Below are 10,510 nucleotides of genomic sequence, written 5' to 3'. Positions count from 1 at the left end.
ACATTCTGTGATCATGGCTGGTTATTACAGTGAAGAAAGAGTGACCTTTCCCATAGGACCTTGACCCAAGCCTGGCTCCTGGAACCAGAACTTCCCCAACCAAGCTGTATTTATTATTCATGTAAAAACCACTGGACAAGTAGTTGCTTGGGAAGCACCAGCAATTATGAGTTACGTGAAATCTCTACTATGTGACAGGTGTGTAGGTCTTGAGAATTCAAGGGCACACTTAAGGAGTTCTTTATCAAAGGAAGAGATAGTGAAACAAAAAAGTTTACCATCCCAGGAATTAAGAAAAGGCTGCAGAAGACTTCTGAATTACAGCAGAATCAACCACATAATAATAAAAGGAGCCAGGGAACCACTCTTGGAAGATGCTATTTAGCTTAGTTTTGTGGTGTGTGTATATGTGTGTGTGTGTGATGTGTGTGTGTGTGTGTGTGTATGTGTGTGATGTGTGTGTGTGTGTGTGTGTGTGTGTGTGTGTGTGAGAGAGAGAGAGAGAGAGAGAGAGAGAGAGAGAGAGAGAGAGAGAAGGCAGTCATCACTAATCTAAAATCATCTGTCATTTATGGTCATCTCTGGAAGAACAAGGCACTGTGGAGGAAAAAGGACACTCCCTCTGCAGTGTTAAAGTTCCTACTCCAGGACTCATTCTGCTTCCCACCTCCTCCTTCCCATCTTACTGCTATCTCTCAAACTTCAGAATCAGACGGGCTACTCAATAAAGAGTAACACAGGACACGGGGGAGTCTTTCCTATCTATATTCCTTTCCTGTTCTTCCTACCTCTCTCTTATAAGTTTATTCTTGCTAAATGAGCAGCGAGAACTCCAAACTCAATGCTTCTCGGAATCAACAGTAAAGAGTTCTGTGTTGCTGATAGTGTTTGGAGTTTTTACCTCTTTGGGAATACTGGCCTTTTCACAATGCTGATGTGTGGTTTTTTGGCTGTGTTAGTTCTGTGAAGTTAGTTCTGAATGTTTTCATAATATTCCCCTGGTAGTTAGAAGCGGGAAAAGATTTATTTTAAAGGGAAGAAAAATAGATCATTATTTCAGCCCCAGAGTCACAAGTTAAGAAAAGGAAACTTGGAATGTGTGAATACAATACTCTCAACTCAAACTCTAAACCACCTTGGGCTCTGCCCAGATCATTTCAATTACAGAAGGGAGCGGCGGCTACAGAGTCAAAGTGATATTGTTTTCTAAAGAAAGAAAAGGCAATTTAATATTTAGACTCGATTATTCAAATATTTTCTACTCTAGAATTTGGAAATGAAGAATTATGTATATCAAGTTTCTTCTAATTTTCAAGTCATTTCAGAGTAAACAATGCATTTCATTTCTATGTTGTTTCATGTACCCCTTCTTATTGATGCATAGTTACTATGCCTTAGAATGTAAACAATTTTACCTTTTAAAAAAAATCATATTCTAACACACAAAAGATACTTAAAAGGTTCACTGATTTACAAGCTCCCTAAGAGTGTCCTTATCAAACTGTATTCAATGTTGTTTTTCCCATAGAACATTAAAGAATCTGTGTGGTATGTATTTTCTCATGGTACTGTAAAACATAGTGTTGCCAACATGTTAGATCATCCCCAAACAACTACACATGCAAGAATACATTTTAAAGCATTGTTTCTCAGCCTTCCTAATGCTTTGACCACAATACAGTTCCTCATGTTATGGAGACCCTCAACTATAAAAAATTATCTCATGCTACTTCATAATTGTAATTTAGTACTATTATGAATTACAATGTAAATTTCTGATATGCTACCCCAAAGGGGTCATGACCCACAGGTTAAGAACCACTGTTTTTAAGGCATCCTTACTATTTCAGATTAAAATTGAATATTCACATTTCAATGGGAAAATCAGACATGTCAACCAAGAAACATTCATCACTAAGTAGAGTAACTATGGATACTCCTAATGCTAAAGCAAGGTGCCTACAGAGTTGTGAGACATAAAATGTGAGGTTAAAGATGTAAATATGAACTAAGAGCATGGAGTTCTTACTTTCAATATAAAAACACACATATTTCATGTCTTCACCGTATACTGAAAAGTCGAGAATGTGAAAGCTGCCTATTTTTTCACCTTTATCAAACAGACAAAAAAATTAGTGTTAATATGATTGGAAACAGTCTTTTGAAATAAAGGTGAAAGACAGGAGATCTAGCCTATGAAGTGAGGAGACAGGAGAAGGAGCCATCGAGGTGGGACATAAATTCCCCCTCCCCCCACCGTTTCTCCATTACACTTCCACAGTTGGACTCCTTGTTAAAGAAGACTGGGGACCAGGGGTCCTGCAGCCTTCTGTCTTCAGAATCAAGGACACATTAACCATAACTTTTCACATCAAGAAGAACAGTAACACAAATGACATGTTTAAAAGCCTGACAAAGAGTTTAAAGCAGCTGCCATCGAAGGCTTCAATTATGAATTCTCTTGAAGTAAGTAAAAACATGGAAAATCTCCGCAAATGAAGAAAAATTGAAAAGAAATGAATGGAGTAAAATATTAGAAATAAGAAGCACGATAACAGAAATGGAACACTAATAACGTAGATTCAGAAATAGTGAAGAGAATTGGTGAATTTGAGGGCAGGTCAATGAAGTTTACCCTATTTGACCAAAGAGAAATATGCTGAGAAGATTAGAGTATCAGGGATCTGGGCTAATCTCTAAAGCTCTAGAATTTCCTAAAGAGAAGAGAGAGTGAAAAGGTATTTGAAGAAATAGGTACTGGCATGTCCTTAAAGTTGGTGAGAGACATAAATAGTATAGCTTAAAAATCTGAACCTAAGCCAGGTGGTGGTGGCACACACCTTTAATCTCCACACTCGGGAGGCAGAGGCAGGAGGATCTCTGTGAGTTTGAGGCCAGCCTGGGCTATAGAGTGAGTTCCAGGAAAGGCACAAAGCTACACAGAGAAACCCTGTCTCGAAAAACCAAAACAACAACAACAAAAAAATCTGAACCTATCCCGAATAAGTAGGTCTGAAGCATTGCCTCTTGAATGTCCCTTCTCATGACTATAGGTATTAGAGCTAAAAGGGTAAATAGCTTCCGAGTCACAGAGCACACTAAGGAGTGCTTTCTTGTGTTACCTGAAACCCTGGTTATGATGAAATAGATGTTATAAACCAGTATCAGTATGAGTTAGTTGGCCTGGCCCTTCACTGAAGAACTCAGAGAAAGCCCAACAGTCTTCTCACCCACCAGGCTACAAACTCTCAGTGTCTGCAACATGAAGTCTAAAGAGAATGGGATTCCAGAACTTAAAGAGTGAGAGAATACATTATTTATAACTTGAGAAGTCAAAACAGCTAATTCTTCTGTAAAATTTTAAAGATAAGAAAACTTCCCATCCATTACCTAGTAGGTATCAATAATTTATTCATGATTTTTATGAAACTGACCTGTATTTATTAAGATGTGAGAAACTGATTTCATTGGCACCATTAGAATAATCGATTTTCACATTTCACGTGATTGTAACTGAATGGAAGATTGGTTGGATGCCCATTTTATAGAGCTGAACTATCTATTGGGGGCTGTGTGTGTTGTAACTCCAGCCCTTGGGAAACTGAAGCAGAAGAATTCTGAGCTCTAGGATAGCATAGCTTAAAAAGTAATCCCCCAGCCCCGACCACATTTTTCAGCCTGAAAGTAGTAACAGTAACAGGAACAACAAAAGGAAGAAACCATTACTGTCGATTGATGCAACGGAATTTTTCTTCCTGCTTCCTTTAGTTTTTCATATTTTTATTAGAACAAGTATTTATTGACGTCTATCTGCTGATATCGTCTGTCTTGTTCTATGTTGACCTTGACCTATTGTGCTCAGTATTGTCAGGATAATTTCACTACAGGGGTGTGTCATTCTATTTACCTTTTCCTTTTTGCACAATGCATCGTATTCTAACTCATCTAACACAACTGCTGGGAGCCTGCCACGTCTACCCAGCAATCTACATTCTAGGAGACCCATGCTATACCAAGTGTGCTCCCTTTAGATGTGTGTGTACCCTGTGATCCAGCTTCCAGGACTGTGGTTAATTGAGCTGGAGAAACCTGATCAGAAAAGAAGCTATCTCTTTGGGAGTAAGCACTGGAATTTTAAATGACCATTCTGTGGCTGGAACTGGAATGAAACACATGAGTCAAAAAAAATCAAGGTAAATAAATACTTGCAGAATTACCCCCACTGGCTTCCCCAGGTCTGGGTCACAGTGTTTTCTGAGCCTCAGAGATCGTGAGTATTAAAGCACCCCCACTTTTTCCCTGTTGTTTTAAACATCTCCCCTTGTTGCCGTGAGTTAGAGGAAGTGGTTTTTGCATTCTTGTCATTAATGAATCTTGCACAAGGTATTCTGTTCCAACTGTGATCTGAACCTTTATGCTGCATGCCTAAACACAATCTTCTGTACTTTTTTTTTTTTCAGAGCTGAGGACCGAACCTAGGGCCTTGTGCTTGCTAGGCAAGCGCTCTACCACTGAGCTAAATCCCCAACCCTAATCTTCTGTACTTTAATGCATTCTTTATCTCTTATTTTACTCATAAGGGTGTATATTTCTTCTTTTGCTCAATTTTCATACTCTACCCTGAATGCTTCTCTTGTTTTCCTCCTAAACAATAGTCATTCTTGACACTTATCAAATGGAACACCCTATTCATAGAGTGCATAAATTTGGGCTCACATTAGTTAAGATTGACAGGCTATGTCATAGCAACACACATCAGTCATCTGAGGAATCTATTTCTTGTTTCAGTGGCTTCATCAAGGATCCCTATGATTACTCTGGGACTAGTACTCAGGACCAGTGGCAATTCTGAAGATCTCCAAACATGTACTAATACGTACTCTGCCGTCTGATTACTTCTTGCTATGTAGATACGTAGAATATTAAAGTACTATTTGGAATATTCCAACACTGAAATGTTGGGAAGATAACAAAGGAAATCAATGAACTACAGCCAGACTGGGGGAAGTTTATCTCAGTGGATTAACATTTCCTTTCTTTAGAAGAGAAGATAGAAGTCAAACCCTTCCCAACATGCTCAGTTCAAAGACGGAAAGTATGACATGAACAAAGAATAATCCTATTTGTCAAATGATGCATCCAGAAGAATGTGATACATTATTTAAATCGTATTTCTAAGAAAGACTGAGAAGCTAGTAACATGCTCTTTTATATCCTATACTGCTTAGTCCAAGATAAGGACTCTGTTTCTAGCTCCTGGGCACCTCAACACCTGTTAACATTTCTCTTACCACACTTGTCATCCTTAGTAAAAACACATTGGAAAGATGGGAGTAGATGGAAGAAGAGATTTGGGTCGTGTCAGAAGGCTGTTGTTACATACCCATATTATGAAGATTAAATCTTCATATGTTGCTGGAGATCTGATTCAGCAGCGGGGGGTTCAGATCCCAAAGAGGATGTGTAGAGTTGGCTCCGGGAGCAGAGGACAACCTGAGGGTGAATCAGGTTGGCTACCAGCAGCCTTTAATTGAGAAAAGATTACACTTTTTACACTGTATAGTTGCACATAGGATTAAACAGGAGACAAGGGGCATGTGAGCTGGGGTGTGGATTAAGATCAGGAGTTGAGGAATCTAGTGTTGACCTTGACAATAGCACCAGTCATATGTTAATGGAAGGCCCACAAGTTCCTCTTGCTAGAGATAAGAAGAGTGACTGCTTTATCAAGCAGGAACTTTCCTCAAGTTCCCAAGGGAATGGAGACGCTTATCCAAATGCTTGACTTTGGGGAAAGAACTTCTGGAAACCAGACACTGTATTACAGTTTCTTAGTATTACTATATGGACCTGTTCCCCTCATAAAACTCCTAAAAGGGAAGGTCCTGGAGTCTTACTCTTTTCCCATTATATTGCACCATTCTGATTTCTCTGTATTTATTAACTGAACTCTTGCCTTTAACGGCCTCAGGCTCTGGATCTGAATTGTAGGCAATTCATCCTTGGAATCAGGTGTGTCTAGTAATTTTCTAACTTTCCCCTCTTGGTGTAAATAGGAGGGCACAATGGAATTCCTGGTTCCATAATGGTGGGGATTTCCCGCCCCCCCAGAATTATTTTGTTTAGATAAAAATTGTACACATTTTTATCCTTTTACCAAAGACCACACAAAAGTTCCCAAAGGGAAAGGCATAAATATTGAGAATCACTAAAAATGAAAGTAAAAAGGTACTGGAGAAGTGTGGTCTGCAATGTTGAAATGCTGGAACTTTGTCAAGCAGCAATGATTGCCATGTGGTCCATGCCAGTACCCAGCTCTACTCCTCTTTCACTCCTTGGTATGAGAATGATGGATATTTATTGATTCTTCAACAAAGAGCCATTAGAACAGGAAGAATAACTGGACTCAAGAATGTTTCGTCTCTTAGTAGGAATGGAGTTATGGCAATACAGAGCACTGGCTTTTTATTTTCATTTTATTTCTACAAAAAACTTTTTTTCTCCTTTAAAGGAAACTGACATAAAATAATTTTCTCAGTTGGTGCACGAAGGAAGGCTAAAGAGAATGGAAAAGCTCTCATGGAACACATGCAATGCTATCATGCATGACCACCAAGCCTGAGAGCAGATTCCACCCATACCCAGGGCAGTCTTGGACAGGGCTTAGCAGCACAAGGCAGCATATGGCTCTTCCTCATGATGACCCCAATTGCAGAAGGAAAGGTGATTATATACACTGGTTTTCTGCCTCAAAAATCATGGAAGAGTGCACTTTGGAGGTGTTTCTAACAAGTACGACTGAGGAAAACACAGGTAGGCTTAGCTATAAATAGTCTCCAATTGTTTGTAGCATCTCACTCTTTACATTATAATGACAGGCTATAACATCACCACATTTTGATTTACATGAAGGATTTTCCTCAAATCACATGAGAAAGAGAATATATTTTGTATTTAGACATAAAGCCTAGGAGGGGAAATGGAAGAAAAATCAATATTTGGTAATAGAACTCTTGGGTTCATTATTAAATAAAACTGGGAGAAATATCATAAAATACATCACTGGATTGTAAGCCTTCTGATGAAAAATGTCTAAAGCCATCAAGGCAGGATGCAACATATCCTCCTCAGAAGTCTTCCTGGAACAACAACCTGTGTTTTTCTTAAAAATTTCCGAGAAAAGTCTACTGGTCTTAGCAATTATGACATTTAAGTTATTCTTTGTAAAACCTAAATAGTGGCACTAAAAGTTTCTTCCTTAAATCTTTAAATGTCAGTATGGAGGTTTGAATGCTGTGGCCTAACACAGTTAATTTAGTTCCTTTTAGCATATTGAGAGCCGTAACATTTAATTTTATTTATTTTGATCACTTCAAAAAGAACCTTGTACCCAGTAGCAGTCATCTGTTCCTTCCCTTGTTTACTTAAAAAAAAAAAAAAAAAGGTTTATCTATTGTGGGCTTTTAATATTATTTGAATAATATGATATGGACTGACTTAGTTCATGTGGGCTGTTATAAAATATACAGTGTACCTTATAAACAAAAGAAGTTAATGTCTCACCACTCTAGAGGCTGAGAAGCCCAAGATCAAGACTCTAGCTGATTTGGTGCCTGAACCTCCTCTCTCCCAGATGGCGTGGTTTGGTGCTATGTCTTTACAGGGTAAAAAGGACAGAAGTCTTGAGGTCCTCTTTTTTGAAGGGTGCTAATCTCATTCATGGGCATGAGCTAATCACCTTGCAAGGACCCCACCACATAATCCCATCATAGTGTGGGGTAGGATTTTGAATAATAAGGTGGGATGGTATTCTGGTTTGCTTTCTATTGCTGTGATAAACACTATGACTAAAATTAACTTAGGGAGAAAAGGGTTGGCTTTTAGGTTGCAGTCTATCATCAAGAGAAGCCAAGGTAAAAACTCAAGGTAGGAAACTCAAAGCAGGAATCAAACAGAGGCCATGGAGGGGTGCCGCTTACTGGCTTGCTCCCCAGGTCTTGTTCAGCCTAGTTTCTTATAGTACCCAGGACCAACAGCCCAGGGTGGCCACATCCACAATGGGATGGCCCCTCCCACATCAATTACCAATCAAGAAAGTGCTCCTACAGACTTACTGACAGGACAATTCAATGGATGAATTAATTAATCAGCTGTGGTTTCTTCCTCCTAGATGACTTTAGTTAGTGTCAAGTTGACAAAACTAACCAACCAGGTGGGAAGGCAATTCAAATTCAGAACAATTCTTTATGTCAGACTTCTAATAAATACAGTATTTTCAATTTGACTAATGTTATATGTATCAGTATTCAACTTTTGGCGGCTTAATGATATCTCCACATGAACATATTACATTTGTTTATTCACTCAATACTTGATTGGCCTTTGAGTTGCCTGATCTCTGGCTGTTGTAAACAGGCTGCTATGAATAATGGTATACAAGACTTAGTGTGCATGTGTGTTTTTAGTTCTTTGGGGAATATTCCCAAGACTGGAACTGCTGAGCAATATGGTAAATGTATACTTAACTTTTTGGGAACTGTGTATCTGTTTTCCCAAATGACTATACCAGTTTACATTCCATGTGATGATTCGTTTTTATTTTTGTTTTGTTTGTTTGTTTTTGTTGTTTTTGTTTTTTTGAGACAACGTTTCTCTGTGAAACAGTCTTGGCTGTCCTGGAACTCACTTTGTAGACCAGGCTGGCCTTGAACTCACAGAGATCCACCTGCCTCTACCTCTCAAGTGCTGGGATTAAAGATGTGTGCCACCACTGCCTGCTGTGGATATCGCTCTGTATAAATAAAATGCTGATTGGCCAGTAGCCAAGCAGGAAGTATAGGTGGGAAAAGCAGAGAAGAGAATTCTGGGAACAGGAGAGCTGAGTCAGAGAGATGCTGCCAGCTGCCATGAGAAGATGTTAAGATCCAGTAAGCCACGAGCCACGTGGCAATTTATAGATTAATAGCAATGGGTTAATTTAAGATATAAGAACAGATAGCAAGAAGCCTGCCATGGTCATACAGTTTATGAGTAATATAAGTCTCTGTGTGTTTACTCTAAGTCTCTGTGTGTTTACTCTAAGTCTCTGTGTTTACTTGGTTGGGTCTGAGTGGCTCAGGACTGGTGGGTGTGAGAGATTTGTCCTGACTGTGGGCCAGGCAGGACCAGAAAACCTCTAGCTACAACCATCCCGCTTGGTTTTGTTTTTTAAATTCTTTTAACTTTTATTGACTCTTTGCGGATTTCACATCATGCTTATCTCTCTGTCCACCCTCTGCCCTTGCAACTGTGAAGGCAATACAGACCCCATCTTAGACCACCTGCTGTACTCAGTTCCAGGAAGTACTTCAGGAATGTGCCATGCCAGCCTAAACAGATATAGAGCAGTATGCTCCTGGAGACATTCTGTCTATGGTTTATAGCCCTTGAAGATCTCTAGATAATCCTGCTGAGCAGTCCAGATAATCCTGTTCAGAGGGTTGTGGTTCCCCACCGAAGGTCTAATCCAATGGTTTCAGATGTGGTGTGCCCAAAGTCTAGACCAATAGTTTCAAAAAATTACCTTGCCCCATATCCCGTCTACACAATCCCAAGTTACCAATTCCCAGCTTGCAGTTTTTCCGTATAAAAACTCTATACCTGCGCTCACGGCCGCCACTGCATTTCCCTGCATCTGCCTGGTGGTGGCCCAGGTTGAACCTGACAATAAAAGGACCCTTATGTACTTGCATGGGAAACCGGCTCCTTGATGGTCTCTGGGGGTTTCATGAAACAGATATAACACAGCCTCCTCCCAGAACAAAACAAAATTTAAAAGAAAAACCAAAACCAAACCAAAATAAAACAAAACAAACAAAAAACCCAAACAAGTAAATGAAAGAATTTTGTCATGGAAGCTGTAATGTTGTTCCTTGAGTCACACAGTTTACCCTTTAGTCCATTCATCTTTACTTATAGGCCTCTGGCTTCTGCTACACCACTGATAATGGGCTCTCACTGGGGCTCCTCTTGGATATGCTGTTGTTGTCCAGTGTCATGGAGATCCTGCTGTTCTGGATCTGTAGGTTCATCCCCTTCACCTGCTCCAACAGTTCATAGATGGGGTGGATGTTGGGGTGGTAGGACCATGGATCCAGATATGGTCCTCAGCAGCAGCCCTGCCTATTTGTCACCATGGCCCCAGGTGGCAGTCTGGGCCACTCATATTGGCAGGGCCCCCTCAGCAGTGAGAGTCTTGAATACCAACATGGCCCCGGTGGTGGCTCAGATACAGGCCTCAGGTGATCATTAGTTTTTTAATTCTCAACTTGCCACAATCTGAGAAGAGAGCCTCAGTGGAGGAATTGTTCAGCTCTGGCTGTCCTGTGAATAGGTCTGTAAGGGATAATCTTGAATGTTGATTGATGTAGGAAGATGCAGAGCATGATATCACTTCATTACCTGAGATTTACATTGTATAAGAAAGAGTAAGGAAAGCTGGCGGAGCACTAAGAGAGTGAACAAGAAAACA

This window comes from Peromyscus eremicus, chromosome 19 (genome assembly GCF_949786415.1).
Source record: "Peromyscus eremicus chromosome 19, PerEre_H2_v1, whole genome shotgun sequence".
In the NCBI taxonomy this organism is placed as follows: domain Eukaryota; kingdom Metazoa; phylum Chordata; class Mammalia; order Rodentia; family Cricetidae; genus Peromyscus; species Peromyscus eremicus.
The sequence above is the reverse complement of the archived record's forward strand: the minus strand, read 5'-3'. Positions refer to the sequence as shown.